Genomic DNA, 17,312 nt, shown 5'->3' on the forward strand with positions numbered 1-17,312 from the left:
AGCACAAATCCCACTCAATTTAATTTGATTTGCATGAAGGTTACTGGAGCTTATGCTCTTATTAGGGCATCTGGCTGAAAACCCAGCCAGATGGGCGGGGTACAAACAATAAATTACTACTACTACTACTACTACTAGGCAAAATGCTACTAAATAAAGTTACCATGGAACAATGAGTACATTAGGAACCATACTGAAACAAAGAATGCATGCTATTATCATTATTTGCGAAATTTGTATACAGTGGTACCTCGGGTTACATACGCTTCAGGTTACAGACTCCGCTAACCCAGAAATAGTGCTACAGGTTAAGAACTTTGCTTCATGATAAGAACAGAAATCGTGCTCTGGTGGTGCGGCAGCAGCAGGAGGCCCCATTAGCTAAAGTGGTGCTTCAGGTTAAGTATGGACCTCCGGAACGAATTAAGCACTTAACCTGAGGTACTAGTGTACTGCCCTTCACCCATAGATCTCAAGGTAGTTCACAACATACGACTATCAATCATATCTCCTCTGACTTGTCCAATGTTTTTTTGAAAATTAAATTTTGTGACGGCAGTTGGCAGATCTGTTGAGGAAGGGCAGTGGAAGAGCATGTGGTTTGCATGCTGTCAATTTCAAGGGTCGATGACAGGTAGGGCTGGAAAAACTCCTGGAGAGCTAGTCAGCATGAACCAATGGGATGGGCCTTCAAACATATCACCAGTATTTTGAGACCTTAGAAGGAACTAGTCCAATCTAAGACACATGGGAGTCATTTCTGATGGGAGAAAAACAAGGACCACCATTTCAGGTTTTACATAGGTGTCCTGCTTTTGTAAATTACTGGATTAATTTATTACCAGTTGTCCTACAGAGTTCTGCGGACTGGTTCAAGCAGGCATGTACACAACAGTCCCTTATAACCAATCAACACCCAATGACTCTCAGGCAAATGTCTGAGGGAAATGAGCATCATGCTCACAGAATAAGCCATTCCTATTCAGCAGACTTTTTGTATCAGCTCCGTTGCTTCACCTGGCACAGGCACAGGCAAACTCGGCCCTCCAGACGTTTTGGGACCACAATTCCCATCATCCCTGACCACTGGTCCTGTTAGCTAGGGGTGATGGGAGTTGTAGTCCCAAAACATCTGGAGGGCCGAGTTTGCCTATGCCTGACCTACCAGTTCTAAAGTATAAGATGAGGATGTAATTTTGCATCCAGTGAAATCAAACTGTTGAAAAGCGTATTGGCTAAGAACCGATTGTGCCCTGCATGACTCAAAACGCTCTTTGGTTCATACCACTTGCTCTTCCCAATTTCTGCTGATTTCTGTCCTCTTGTTGCAGCCCCCACCCCCAATTCCATTCAGATGGATCTCCCAACCTTCAGGAGCAGCTATTGTGTGGAGAACAGATAGGAAAGACCCATTCCATCAGCAAATCCAGGCCATTACATTGGAGTCGACAGTGGTCTGGTTCACACATAAGCCAAACTATGGCTTAGTATGAATGAGCAAGCTTGCTAGGACATGGCAAGAATATTGCGGCCACTCTGCTTCTGCCTTGCCCCTGCCGCACCACCAGGAGCTAAATTGTGGTTTGGCTTAGCCTTCTGTGCAAACCTGGGCTCACGATTTATCTTGCTCCAAACAAACCATGAGCTATAAATCAAGTTTTGTTTTTGACGTAGTGCTCACGGTTTGTTTGAGAGAGACAAACCACAAGCCCAATTTCACACATAACACTAAACCAAACCATGGCTAGCTTTCTGGTTTGTGGAGGCCACAGGAGCAGGGCAGGAACAAAGCAGACACAGTTTTGTACCTGTGCACCAGATTTCCTGCTGTGGGTTAAACCACAGAGCCCAGGACTTGCCGATCAGAAGGTCGGAGGTTCAAATCCCCGCGACGGGGTGAGCTCCCGTTGCTCGGTCCCTGCTCCTGCCAACCTAGCAGTTCAAAAGCACGTCAAAGTGCAAGTAGATAAATAGGTACCGCTCCGGCAGGAAGGTAAACGGCGTTTCCATGTGCTGCTCTGGTTCGCCAGAAGAGGCATAGTCATGCTGGCCACATGACCCAGAAGCTGTACGCCGGCTCCCTCGGCCAATAAAGCGAGATGGTCATGACTGGACCTAATGGTCAGGGGTCCCTTTACCTTTTTACATACCCAAGTTCACATATATACCTAAATATACTGAAGTCAGTATATTTCACTTCCTTACGCTGAATCAATAGTTATGGCACTTTCAAAAGACAGATAATTCTGTGCTATTTCTGGAAAACCACAAGAGTGTGAATTGCCACCCTGGAATTTTGGAGTGACAAAAACTACTTGGTTGGAGTAGATAACACATTTGCGCATATTTTCATTTATTCATTTTTATTTTTATTTTAAACTTGTTTCTCCCCCCTGCCCCCGATTTTTCTCGGCCTTCTCTCCTATTTCCAGGAAACTTCTTTCAGCAGAACAAAATTCTAATTGCTTTTTAATCTGGATCAGACATTTGTGTGCGATTCCACACTTGACTTAAAAAATTTAATTTACTCAGCCTGCCGGATTTATTTATTTATTTATTTTTAAATGTGCCTTATATATAAATAAGAGGCTTCTGTTTTACACAGAGGCTCGATTATTCATTCAATTTTCTAATTTCATGCCTCTTATTCCAATAAATTATTTATAAACAAAGCATGTAAGATGATAAATAGTACTCAAGGTAGTAGATTAGTATGCTCAAGCACACTTTACAAACCTGAGATAATGCACCTTTGTCCAGTTGTTCAAACAATAGGCACCCACTGCAGTACAATGGGCTTAAAAAGGTTCAGAGTGCTGATTTGTACATGCCAGAACTATGAACGTTCCCAGCAATTCCTATTAGTGCAGCACACAAAGATGGTGCGTTCATTTCCCGCAAACAACTAGATGAGTACAAGTTGTCGGCTGGTAAAGGATCTCGCTTGACAAAGGCCAAAGTTCTGACGACAGTAGATATAGTGGAATTTGTACAACGAATTATTTTGTGTATGTCTCAGGCATTTGGGGGAAAAAAAGGCAATAGTGTCATTACTACTACTACTATTATTTATTTATTTATTTATATATTGATTTACAACAATCGCAACAGCACGAGCTTCAACACCCTCCCTCTGAGGGGGCTGCATTGTTCATATTTGATCTTCACCGCAATTTCAGTGTAGTCCCCAAAGAACCAAAGATTGCTAGGAAAAGCGAGTGCCCCCAATTGGGCATGATGTGGCCAGATCTTGTATCTAGAGTCAGAAGCCAGCCGAACCTGAAAGTGAGGAGAAGGCAATGTGGGGTGTGTGTGTCTGTTGAACACTTAGGAAGTCATGTGCCCACTCAGGGTGGTGCCCTCGGAATGTGGTGCCCACCAGGTTTTTCTGGACTACAGCTGGTTGTCCAACTTCCCCAATCCCTGTCAACCTCAAGGCACATGGACATGAACTGGTATGAGATGATTAGGAGTTGTAGTACAACAAATGGGAGTCACCAGGCTGACTACCTCAGAACCACATATTTAGGAGCAGACGCTCTTTTCCTTTGACTCTGGCCCAGCAAGATGCCTTCCAGACTGAGGAAGACCAGGAAACTGAGGGGTCATGTTAGCCATGGCCGTGGCCGTATCGGCAAACACAGGAAGCATCCTGGAGGCCATGATAATGCTGGGGGTTTGCACCACCACAGAATTAATTTTGACAAATATCATCCTGGTTATTTTGGAAAAGTTGGTATGAGACATTACCACTTGAAGAAAAACCAGCACTTCTGTCCTACAGTGAATCTCGAGAAACTCTGGACACTTGTTAGTGAGCAGGCAAGTCTCAACTATGCCAAAAATCAGGCGGGATTAGCTCCAGTTATTGATGTCGTACGCTCGGGTTACTACAAAGTCCTGGGACTCAAGGGCATCCTGATCAAATTTGCAGATGACACCAAATTGGGAGGGGGGAATAACACCCCAGAGGACAGGATCACACTTCAAAACGACCTTGACAGATTAGAGAACTGGGCCAAAACAAACAAGATGAATTTTAACAGGGAGAAATGTAAAGTATTGCACTTGGGCAAAAAAAATGAGAGGCACAAATACAAGATGGGTGACACCTGGCTTGAGAGCAGTACATGTGAAAAGGATCTAGGAGTCTTGGTTGACCACAAACTTGACATGAGCCAACAGTGTGACGCGGCAGCTAAAAAAGCCAATGCAATTCTGGGCTGCATCAATAGGAGTATAGCATCTAGATCAAGGGAAGTAATAGTGCCACTGTATTCTGCTCTGGTCAGACCTCACCTGGAGTACTGTGTCCAGTTCTGGGCACCACAGTTCAAGAAGGACACTGACAAACTGGAACGTGTCCAGAGGAGGGCAACCAAAATGGTCAAAGGCCTGGAAATGATGCCTTATAAGGAACGGCTAAGGGAGCTGGGCATGTTTAGCCTGGAGAAGAGGAGGTTAAGGGGTGATATGATAGCCATGTTCAAATATATAAAAGAATGTCACATAGAGGAGGGAGAAAGGTGGTTTTCTGCTGCTCCAGAGAAGCAGACACGGAGCAATGGATCCAAACTACAAGAAAGAAGATTCCACCTAAACATTAGGAAGAACTTCCTGACAGTAAGAGCTGTTTGACAGTGGAATTTGCTGCCAGGGAGTGTGGTGGAGTCTCCTTCTTTGGAGGTCTTTAAGCAGAGGCTTGACAATCATATGTCAGGAGTGCTCTGATGGTGTTTCCTGCTTGGCAGGGGGTTGGACTCAATGGCCCTTGTGGTCTCTTCCAACTCTATGATTCTATGATTCTAAGGGGAAACTGCCCAAACAGCCTGTAATCGGGAAAGCAAAATTCTTCAGCAGAAAGGTTGTTGTTGTTGTTTAGTCGTGTCCGACTCTTCATGACCCCATGGACCAGAGCACGCCAGGCACTCCTATCTTCCACTTCCTCCCGCAGTTTGATCAGACTCATGTTTGTAGCTTCGAGAACACTGTCCAACCATCTCGTCCTCTGTCGTCTCCTTCTCCTTGTGCCCTCCATCTTTCCCAACATTAGGGTCTTTTCCAGGGAGTCTTCTCTTCTCATGAGGTGGCCAAAGTATTGGAGCCTCAGCTTCAGGATCTGTCCTTCCAGTGAACACTCAGGGCGGATTTCCTTAAGAATGGATACGTTTGATCTTCTTGCAGTCCATGGGACTCTCAAGAGTCTCCTCCAGCACCATAGTTCAAAAGCACCAATTCTTTGGCAATCAGCCTTCTTGATGGTCCAGCTCTCACTTCCATACATCACTACTGCGAAAACCATAGCTTTACCTATACGGACCTTTGTTGGCAAGGTGATGTCTCTGCTTTTTAAGATGCTGTCTAGGTTTACCATCGCCTTTCTCCCAAGGAGCAGGTGTCTTTTAATTTCGTGACTGCTGTTACCATTTGCAGTGATCATGGAGCCCAAGAAAGTAAAATCTCTCACTGCCTCCATTTCTTCCCCTTCTATTTGCCAGGAGGTGATGGGCCCAGTGGCCATGATCTTCGTTTTTTTGATGTTGAGCTTCAAACCATATTTTGTGCTCTCCTCTTTCACCCTCATTAAAAGGTTCTTTAATTCCTCCTCACTCAGCAGAAAAGTAGAAGAGAAAATCAAAGAAATTGGTGGTGCCTGCATGTTAGTGGCATAAAGGATTTTTCTATGTATCCAAGCTTCAATAAACACAATTTCAGCTGTGTATTCATAAGCTTAAAAATTAATAATAATAATAATAATAATAATAATAATAATAATAATAATAATTAGGAGCAGGGTGGGATCCATGTTCTATATAAAGAAAAACAAGCTAAGAAAGTGTAAAAAGCACCGGGAGTCAGCAGAGGAGGTATTCCCAGCATAGCAATCAAACAACAGCAGATCCAATCTGAACCAGGATTATTTTTCGCCAAATGTAGAAACCAAATTAGTTCTAGTGTGGATGGGAAGGGGTCTGCACATTATTTATAAAAACTAAATATTATTGATATGATAATATATCCATTGGCAACTCATATGAGCCTATTTTCAGGGCAAACGTTCAGTTTTGGGAATGTCGAATGAATAATAAATAGAGTGTCATAAGAGCGTGTGTAACACACTCTTTCTAAAGTCCCAACCCAAACATCTAGGATAAGGGGACAGAGTGGCACGTGTCACATAGCTCAATTGGTTCTGAGCATGGAAAAAGTATACTGCTTTTCTGTAACTTAGAGCAAACACTTTTTTGTGCAATGATTCCTCAGCAGTGAAATAAAAGAAACTTCAGTTATTGCAGAAGGAGCAGTGAAGAGGGGCAGTCTTTTTGCATAACTGTAACTCTTGCTTGGTTGAATGCCACCAATTTAAGTTGACAGACAGGAAAACAAAATTCTGTAAACAAACTGTCATTCTAATGAGTTGGTTTTCAAATAAGCTTCAATGGATTTTCTTGAAATCCATATGCAAACAAGAATATTGCCTAAATGTTAAGTTGGCAGTTATAACACAAAAGGACAGGAATGTTTCTCATCCTTTGCAAAATACCAACACATTAGTTCAAGAAACAAATATTGTGGATCACTGTGCCATAGTCACTACCAAATCATTTATTAATCTTTTCGTTCAGTTATTACTTTTCCATATCAGGAGTTTGCAGGTGACTTCATATTTGTTTGCCTTTTTTACATATTGAACTCTCAGTTGAGTTGTAAACTGCTTAAGTATCTCTTCTTGCTGGCCTTGTTGTATAATGCGTATTCTTTAAATTCTTACAAAAGGCCTTTATGGTAGATAGGCTGCAAGAAACTGAAACTTGAAGAAAATTTAACGGAAAAGCTGAAATAATATAAATAATATAAATTAAATGCTTTACAAGAAAATGGTGTACTGCTCAGAATGTGTAATCTTTCTAGTGGCCTATTTTAAGACCCTGAATCCAGGGTCTGTCTTTATACACCAGGGAGATACAGATATTTCTCAATCACTGCCAATGTCTAGCAGATCCAGAGCTAAGCATGTTTACTGGGAAAGAGGTAAGGTCCTCTGAGCAGAATCCAGCAGAAATGTCTTCAAAGGATTCCTGCTACTCCCTGAAGTCACTATAACCAGCCTGTCACTAGAACCTAGGATTGGAGGAACTTTCAAAACAGAATTGCAGGGGGGACTGGAGATGTGTGTGTGTGGGGGGGGGGGTGGATTCAGCTAAAATTGGCTGACCTCCTACAATTAGCAGACATCCCTGCTCAACCAAAAGTCCTTGAGCTTTCACAAGATCACCAACTGGATAAAGAAACCCAATGATTTCAACAAGGTTTACTCCTATGTATATGTGAACGGGAGCGCAGTCTAATTTGTTATGCTGCCTCAGCACAAAGACTGACTCCAAATAACCGTAGGACCACAAGGTTCTGCCCACCTATGGGAGCTTTGCACATATGCTACTCAACAGGGCAGCCTCCTCACTCCTAAGTCACACGGAAAACCTATTCTGGAAGCAAAGAGAGTTTTAAAGTAGGGTGTGACATGCAGTGGCGTAGCGTGGGGGGTGCAGGGGGGCCGGCCGCACCGGGCGCAACATCTGGGGGTTAGCGTTAGGGATAGGGTTAGGGGGCGCAAATCCACGGGTTAGGGGGCGCAAATTACTTGCCTTGCCCCGGGTGCTGACAACCCACGCTACGCCACTGGTGACATGAGATAGAGGGCTCCCATTCAAAGGAAAAGGAAAAATAACCCTCTCACAGCTGCTCAGATGCTAGCTTGAGTGCTTTACTCCTGTTCAATTACACATGCCAGTTTAATGGCTGCAAATTTATTTATTTTTAACCAAAAACTTACACAGATGAGGATTCTAAAAGAAAAAGTGGAGACAATTAACTGTTATAGGTACAGTGGCACCTCAGGTTAGTTACTTAATTCATTCTGGAGGCCCGTTCTTAACCTGAAACTGTTCTTAACCTGAAGCACCACTTTAGCTAATGGGGCCTCGCGCTGCTGCCGCGCCGCCGGAGCACGATTTCTGTTCTCATCCTGAAGCAAAGTTCTTAACCTGAAGCACTATTTCTGGGTTAGTGGAGTCTGTAACCTGAAGCGTCTGTAACCCGAGGTACCACTGTAGTTTTCATCTCATGTTCAAACGAGTAGACAATATGGTTGCATTTTGAAAAGTATAAATTTGTATGTAATACATAACACCAGTGCTTTTTTTCCTGGGGGTATGTATACCCCTAAACATTTGGTGAATCTTTGTACTTCCATCCATTTACTGTATTTATTTTTCCCAATTTGAACTATAAAATGGTGATTTTCTTGAGTCAAAATGAGAGTACCCCCAAAACATTTTTTTAGAAAAAAGCACTGCATACACACACACACACACACACACACACACACACACGTAATCAAGAACATTAAAAAATTAATATCCTTTTAGTTATTTGGACTTGAGGAAATCAGAAATGTATAGGGAAAAGCCCCCTCAGCTCCAGGTATCACTTCCTCATTATTAAATGGCTTTCAACACATTTCCTCTTATGATGTCACTCTGTACAGAATGCAACAAAAAAAGCAAAACTGGAAGATATAAAACAAAGAGTCATTCAGCTGCATGATCCATGAACAAGCACAATGAGGAAATGTTCATGGGGAACTGTCCTTGCGAGTGTGCTTTCTCCACCTATTTTAAATGAGGAAAGAAAAAAGGGGGATTCTCCAAAAATGTTTAACTGGAGGAGTCCAGTTGAGTCTTTACTGAATCCTTTCACATACAGGAAGTGATTTGTGTGTGCATTGAGGAAGCATACACAACTTTCAATGGCGATTCATTATTATGCAATCTTCACTGCTTGATGGATTTGTCATTGATTCAAATCGCAGGTTCTTCTGTATGAGCAGAGGTACTTCCATTTAAGTAAATGGGAAGATCAGTTGCACAGGAACTATGAATGGGCTTTGGAGTGCCTGCATGCACAAGGAGCTGAATCAGAAAACAGCGGCATTCCCCAACCTGGTGTCCTCCCAGTATATTGGACTACAAATCCAGTCAGCCCAAGCCTACACTGCCTAAAGTCAGGGATGATGGGAATTGTAGTCCAAAATATATGGTGGGCATCAGGTTAGGGAAGTCTGAGATAGGAAAAACAATAAAACTAAATAGGAAAGAACAATAAAACGTATATGCCTTGAGCTATAACATTACATGCATATTACTGCTTAACATATTAAGCTTTTTAAAAACAATATATGTTACTGAAGCAAGCTACCAGTAATACATAACCATTTTATGTTTCCTCTTGGGGTGCTAACGTTAAATATTTAAATTCATTCCAAAAAGTGGTTAGGGAGTCTGATCTGTATGAACTTAGAGCTTAGCACTATGATAGAAGAGTCAAACAGCAATTAATCTAACAAGCTCTCATGCAAATTTAGGGACATTACCTAGAGTCATGTTCAAAAGGGGAGCGGCCCTTAAGTATTAGAAAGAAGATGAATCTTCCACGTTAAAAATTAATTAATCTTTGTAATTAAAGATAGGTTTAATTGTGCCCTCAGCTACCAGGCAAACATGGATTTTGTAAATTCTACACAACACCATTGTTTAAACAAGCACAACAGGTGATTTTACAATACAAATAATAGACATTCCAGGGCAGAGATGTGGCACAAAATGGAAGATTCATTAAAATGTGCCAACTGCTTATTCAGGGATACATATTTCTTTTTACTTTTAAAATCTAGCAGTATAAGGAAGAGAAAACCTTATGGGATTCTAGATCATCATTGCCAATATTCTTTGATCTTCAGAATAAGTATGACTGGTCATTTGATGCACATAGTTAGCAAAGAAAGTTTTAAGGCTACAGTATGATGGAATAACTTTATAGAATATAATCTGAATTACTTCAGTTGAGATCCTAGGGTAGAACGTACACAGACACACACAACACATACATCCACCCAAACCAGGGGTAGTTCTGTTTGAGCCAAGAAATCACACCCTGAACATGATTAGTCCATCCTGCTTTATTTGTGTCCATATTGACTTCTTCTAATAAATATTTTTATTTCAGTACTTGTTGTTGTTGTTTAGTCATTTAGTTGTGTCCGACTCTTCGTGACTCCATGGACCAGAGCACGCCAGGCACTCCTGTCTTCCACTGCTTCTCGCAGTTTGGTCAAACTCATGCTGGTAGCTTTGAGAACACTGTCCAACCATCTCGTCCTCTGTCATCCCCTTCTCCTTGTGCCCTCCATCTTTCCCAACATCAGGGTCTTTTCCATGGAGTCTTCTCTTCTCATGAGGTGGCCAAAGTATTGGAGCCTCAGCTTCACGATCTGTCCTTCCAGTGAGCACTGAGGGCTGTTTTCCTTCAGAATGGATAGGTTTGATCTTCTTGCAGTCCATGGGACTTTCAAGAGTATTTCAGTACTATTCATATCAATACTGTATTTCATTGGTCTAATCGCAGTGCTATAAGTAAGTTAGATATAGGTTCATAAGATAATAAATATAGTATACAATTTATGTATTTTGTGGTTTTATGCTGTGAACCACCCTGAGATCTATGGGTATAGGGCAGTATACAAATCAACAACAACAACAACAACAACAATAATGTTGCTCAGCACATTATTCTGCACATTTTCTTGCAAGAAACATTGATGTCGTAATTTCGTCTAGGTCATGGATGGGAGACAGGAACCAGCAAGAATCCAACTCCTCTAGGTTATATTGGACTATGTGAGCTAAGTTAGTTTGAAAGACAGGGACTGTCCAAAGGTTACTCAAAGGTTTCCCACAGGCATTGGCCTGACCCAACAGCCTCTTCTTATATGCTCAAGAGGCCTTTATGGCTGAGTGGAGATTTGAAGACTGATCTCCACAGCTGTAGCCTGAAACTCTCTTGCAGGGGTAGCCAAGATCATACCCTCAGTATGTTGCAGACCTGAACTTCAATCAACATGACGCAGGGACATTATGGCACAGGATTATGGAAATTGTAGTCTGCAACATCTGAAGGGACCTTGTTGGCTATTTCTGCTCTGACCACCACAATGTTCTGGCTCCCAAGAATACCCTTTCAAATGCTGAGTTTTAACAACACAAGGTTGATGTTTCATTTTTAAAAAACCATTTCCGAGAACAGTAATGCAGCATTGTGGGACACAGAGATTCCTAAATCCAGATGAAGCAAACTCTTTTTCTTTTTTCTTTACCCTTTTTTTGCATCTAACAACTTTTTTAAAAGGAAAAAAAAACCACCTTGCTGTACCTCACAGGTGTAGTTCTTACATGAGAAATGTTTGCTCGCCTGTGGCAAGAATGCTTGAATGCTTTCTGCGTTGCAAAAGGAAAGGGGGGAAAAAGGAGAGAGTGATTTGAGTGCTTCCATTTGGTAAACTGAAGCGCAGAAAAGGCTGCTCTAAAGCAGACTCATGAGGCCTATTGATGCTTACTGATTTATCAACGACTAGCTGGAATCAATAAAGATGGGCAGTCAAGTGTGCTGCTTCTAAATCTTTGTGCTCCCGGCGATTGAACAGCAGCAAGCCTTGTGCCAAGTGGTGCCCCGAACAGAAGAAACGGCCTTTGGCTCGATTCAGATGAGCAATTGGGCGCGTGCCAATTTTGTTCATGAACAGTCATAAGCATGTTCCTGCAGAGCAGGATGTGATCAAACTATTCAGAGCCGGAAAACCAGGTTTGCTTGCCAATTACGTTATTGCTTCAGTGCCGAGTATTAAACAGACAGTGCCACACTGGCCATAAAATGATTCTTTTTCTCTCTCTCTTCAACAGCAATGAATTCTACATCCTTGGCCCTTTTGCAAGACTGTACCCATAATTACAGCTATAAAAGGCAGAGAGTACAGAAATCACACCCAGCGTTCAAAACCCCTCTTGCAACTTAAAAATAGCTACTTCCCTGCCCCCAAACATATAAGAGAAAACTCACTGTCCCTTCCTCAGTTACCTAGTTTCGGCTGCCAAGCCTCTCTCATGCTAAACATTCCTGTCCAGAAAGTGTAAATGGCAAAGGTCCAGAAGCAGCTCTGAGGTATTTCATCATACTGCCCACTACTGGCAATACTTTTATTAAGAACCCAAGCTGTTAACATTAACATTTAATCAGAGTTGAAATGTTCAGACACCACTGCTCAACAGAAGGAAAATATGTTAATGGCAAGTTGAGGACATTTCCATACAAAGACTTCCACATTCATGCACCTACACACCCAAACCTGCTGAACAGTCACCAACAAAGTATATTCATTCCAAATCTGGGAGGGATACATGTGTTCAAATGTCATGTCCAATAACGGTTTATGATGATGGGAAGGAACCTGGCCTTCCCCTACGTTTGGACACTCCCTGTGTGGTTGCAAATGTTCAAAAGCTTTTGCCTCCATTTTTGATAGGTCATAGCTCCTTGTATCACCCAGACCCAACAAATTGTGATTAATCTTAACTATGGTTTGATTTGTTTGAATCAAGCCAACTTCAAAGTATGGACTATAAAGCTGGTTTGATTCAAACAAACTATGGTTAAAATTAGCTGCAGTTTAGGGTTCAGGCAATACTGAACTGCGATTTTTGTCTAGACACAGCCTGGCATAATAAACCATGGTTTAGTATGATGTCTGAATGAAGGCTCTGTCCCCCATTCATGCACAAACTGTTTTCTATATATATATATATATATATATATATATATATATATATATATATATATATCCCTATCTCTCGGCTAACAAATATAATCTTGAAAAATGAGAGTAAATGGTTGGTGGGCTTTCCTCTCTGAAGGGGCCAAGAGTTAGAAGAAAGACTGCTGTCAATGTTTAGTTATGCTTTAGTTGTTTGTTTTTTATTCACTTGAAAATACATACGAAAAGTAGTATCAAATATTTGAGTTTATACCATTTTATTTGTTTTTGCACAGAGAAAAAGTAGTTTGCATATTTGCTCAGCAATCTAGTGAATGATCTCAGATTATACACACATGTACCATTCAACCCAGTGAGGATAATTCCTATCGCTCTGTTAAGACAATGTGCTCACATATATCTGGGACTCTGTCAGAATTTTCACTACCCATTCCACCAAGAAAACACAAGCAGAGCAAAGTTTGAAGGAAAATCTAATTAAAAACTCTTAAATGCACAGCCACATGTTTATTATAGGTTAATTAAAAACTTAACTGCATTATATAACAATGTGATGCCATGCTATACCTGAAAGGCTAGTTCAAATACAGACAGTAAAGTACAACTGTTTGCTCACAGAAGACACACAAGTTGTATTACTATACAGCAACTATTAATTTCATTGCCTGCTGAACCCAAACTAATGTTAAAGCTGCATTACTTCCAAGGTTACACGGGGCCTAGAACTGAGCAGAAGGCGCCAATAGTAGCCACATGGAGGTAGCCTCTGTTGATCCACAGTAGGCTACCTTGGCTGCAGGTTCTAGTACAAACTTGTAATAGCTTTAACGTATACTAAGTGACTCAATAGCCATTTCCTGGTCAGGGTAAATCGCTCAATAGGACTTATCCAGTACATGCAAGAAAACAGTAAGTACAGCTGGTTTCCAAATAAGGGAAGGGTGGGGTTATAGCTGAATAACCCATGAAGAGCTACCAGGGGGTCAAGAAACTATTGAATAATAAAATGCACTTTTATTTAAACATGCCGCACTGTGCAGGAACATAAGACCCACATGAAAGTCATTGCAGCTTTTCAGCTCGAGTATTACCTATCTCCAGATTACAGGCTGGAGTGGGCTACACTACACCTGGGCCTGCATCTACCCCATAGGCATGGTAGGAAGAAAGAACACACCTTGCCTACCAACCTTCCTAGGGTACTGGCCCCACCTCCACTGTCATCAGATGCACAAGTGAGAAAACTATTCAAGAGTTAATAGGACCTGTGTGCATAAAATCCAACTCATTGAGTCCCATTCTGCATTGCCGATATTTCAAGTAAAATCCAGGAATGAACTGCGACAAGCATTCTAAGATGGCAGGGTTGTCGGACTCTCATATGCCACCAGCTATATGGGATGAATATGAAAAGAAGGCACCATCCAATCTGACCCTAAATCAGATACTTATGCTTATAACTAGAAGAGGCTTTCACATAGCTTCCATAATCCAACCTTCTCTAAACCTCCACAATGCTTATGCTTTCACAGGCAATGGTTGCCTATTTATCTTTTTTAAAAAAACAACAACAACCGAACAGTATAGATGGGATTCAGTCTCATGAATTCCTGTGGAAATCTTATTTCTTGTGTAGTGTAAATGGAGAAGTACTATTTTTTAAATTCTGTTCCTAAATGAAATCAAAACGAAAACCCAAACCAAGAACAGAAATATTTTCCCGCAGTTAAGGGTAACGATCCACCAATAACGCAGCCAGTTCACAACCATTCATCTCAATGTCAGCACAATGATCAGCGACAGCTTAATCCTTTCCTTATGTTCAGATGAGAATCCTTCTTTTTATTCACTTTGCAGGTCGGTTGTGAGAGAGCATTAAAGCAAAGTAGCTAAAATTATTATACAGCACACTCTCTAAAGACCAACCAGAGAATAAATGGTGTGTGTGTGTGCAGGGAAGAGATACAGATAAACAATCTAATAGTGAAATTCTGACAGGTCTGATGCAATAAAAGTTATCATTGGCAGGCACTGCTACCACTGAGAAGTCCATAAAAATGCACTGCACTTAAGTGTAATGCGTATCAGGTAGAGCAGTACTGCTTAGAATCAAATATTTGGAGTGCAGTATACTTAAGATAAAAAAGGCATTTATGGCCCGCACTATCTCCTTGAAACTTCCAGTCTGCTATACTGACAAATGTACAAATCAGGTGCCAGGAGAACAGTGCCAAGAAAACGCTCTGGATTAATGGCCTTTACTATTAAGACTGCATTTAATATTTTGGACTGTGTCTTTCAGCTCAAAAGAGATTCACAATTTGCATCCACAGTTGAGAGCCTAAGTTGCTTAAGACCTAGTAGTCAGAGACATCCTGTTGGAAAGCATATTGTGACCAGAAAGGCTGAACAAACCATAGCTGTCACCAACCAAATATAGCAATCCCCTCTTCTTGGGTGGTCATCTTCTCTCTTACTTTTAGTGGTCTGTATTAAAAAAAATACAGTGTGTAAAAAGCAGTTCAAGAACAAAAGATTCTACTGTATTTCCCAGAGGCAAATCATTCTGCAATTTAAGTTATAAGTATATTCTGATGGGTGAACTAGAGGAACAGAAAGCAACTGCTAACACATTTCATTTTCAATCAGTAAGCAAAAATGGGGATCACAGTAGCAGTAAGTCTTCAGAGAATTCAAACATCACAAGAAGATAGTATTGAATTCAAAGATACATGGAGGGGTACTGCTGGTTTTCTCCCACATATCTCTTCCTGCAAAGGTATACCTGACCCTCATCAGGGGCTCCTTGCAGAGGCTATAACCAAGTTCAACAGCATCTCCCCACCTACACAATGAGCAGAAGTATCTTCCACTCACAGAGTGCATCGTAGGTTCTTTGGATCCAAGCCAGATACTGGATCAGACCAAAGTCAATATTCTTTATCCACTCAGTGGCCAGCCAAATATCTCTGAAAGCTTACAAGCAAGCTATGAAGACTAAGGCTACCCCCACCTAACTATCAGTCTATATCAGCTGTGTTCAGAGATCATGTTAAACTATGGTTTAGTAAGACATGAATAACTGGGAGGAAGAGTTAAAAATCTTTTCTTTCCATTTTTAATTAACCACAGCCTTAAATTTTCATCTAGACCCAGAACTCTAGTTAACATTAACTATATTTAACATAAATAAGCTGGCTTAACCCCCCCCCCAAAAAAACCCCATAATTTTAAATTGGTTGGCTGGAATCTAACCATTTTTAATGTTATCCACAGTTTGTTAGGGTTGGAAGACATGACAAATCAGTTAGCTAAAAAAGTGGATGCAAACATTTCAGAACTCTTCTTCCTGGCTAGAAGTACATAAGCCAAAGAGGACGACAGGCTTGTTCAAAGTTCATCAAACCAAAGCTTTGTGTATGTCCAAATGCAGTCACTATCTCCATCATATAAGGATCAAAAACAGTCCCCAATACAGCTGATAAAAACTAATACCCATCACATCCTGCGGTAATGGGTCCTAAAAGTTAATTAGGCATTTTATGAAGTACAGTGGTACCTCGGGTTAAGAACTTAATTCGTTCTGGAGGTCCATTCTTAACCTGAAACTGGTCTTAACCTGAGGTACCACTTTAGCTAATGGGGCCTCCCGCTGCCGCCAGAGCACGATTTCTGTTCTCATCCTGAAGCAAAGTTCTTAACCCGAGGTACTATTTCTGGGTTAGCGGAGACTGTAACCTGAAGCGTCTGTACCCGAGGTACCACTGTACTTATTTTTCTCTACCTTGAATGACTGTCTATGACTTGCAACAGATGACTTTAGGTTCTCAGAGAGAATCATTTTGGTCTATTCTTTCTCAGTAACTCCAGAGCCCTCAAAAACCTGCTGGGGGGGGGGTTTGGGGGACCCCATCTGGATCACTGGGAGGTTGGGGGAGTTGCAGAAGCATAAAATTGCTTCCACCCCCTTCCTTCAGTGGGAGCCTTTGCCCTGTGGATTTCTGATGAGATATTTACTGAGAACTTTTGTAGATGCCTCAGGCACCACACCACTAGGCTTTAGTAGATCCCTCACTTCGGAGAAGAGATTTCTCAGCAATTTTGTGCAGTCCTTTTCCCTGTCCGCAATTCTTCTCCCCAGGGCTTTGCGAATCATAGCTGTCATCCTCTGTGATTCTCATATGCCCCTGTCCTGTTCCAGTGTTGCCAATCCTTCTTTCCCAGTGTACCCTCCTTCCCGCACCAATTCACCAGTGCAAGCCCTTGTGGTCCCATCAGATCATTTCCATCCAATCAGATTGCAAGATGACGTACTTCAGGAGGGCTCGGCTTGGCCCAGCCAGCTATTGCACACCATAGTCCCTCTTCCCTGTGGGCAATTTCTGGAACAGCCAAGCCCAGCCCCACCAGCACCCCCCCCCAAAAAAAAAACCCCTGATAATATCCTGCAAACAGAGGACTGGATCCAGAGATCCTGTGTGTGGCATTCTACTCAAAGAATGCAGGCACTGTTTGTCTATTCTCTCTTCTCCTGCACCCCCATGTGCCCTGTAAACCTGACCCTTGAAAGACAGAGAACCTTCTTAAACAGCATGGGAAGTTGCATAGGAAGTGGTTGGTGAAATCAATGAAAACCGCCTCCCCTCCC

The 17,312-nt window shown here is 41.8% G+C and overlaps 1 protein-coding gene and 1 long non-coding RNA gene across 3 annotated transcripts in view; one reads left to right on the forward strand and one right to left on the reverse strand.

Annotated features, from left to right (window-relative positions):
* The window catches only part of MIPOL1 (mirror-image polydactyly 1), a 197,543-nt gene that overhangs the window by 100,546 nt on the left and 79,685 nt on the right, over window positions 1-17,312 (reverse strand). The gene's annotated exons all lie outside the window — the stretch shown is intronic.
* Window positions 4,808-5,738, forward strand: LOC307211456. The gene is made up of 2 exons (XR_013836464.1): window positions 4,808-4,873; window positions 5,631-5,738. It is a non-coding gene; the product is annotated as an uncharacterized lncRNA (long non-coding RNA).

Source organism: Podarcis cretensis (genome assembly GCF_951804945.1).
Source record: "Podarcis cretensis genome assembly, chromosome: 1".
NCBI lineage: Eukaryota > Metazoa > Chordata > Lepidosauria > Squamata > Lacertidae > Podarcis > Podarcis cretensis.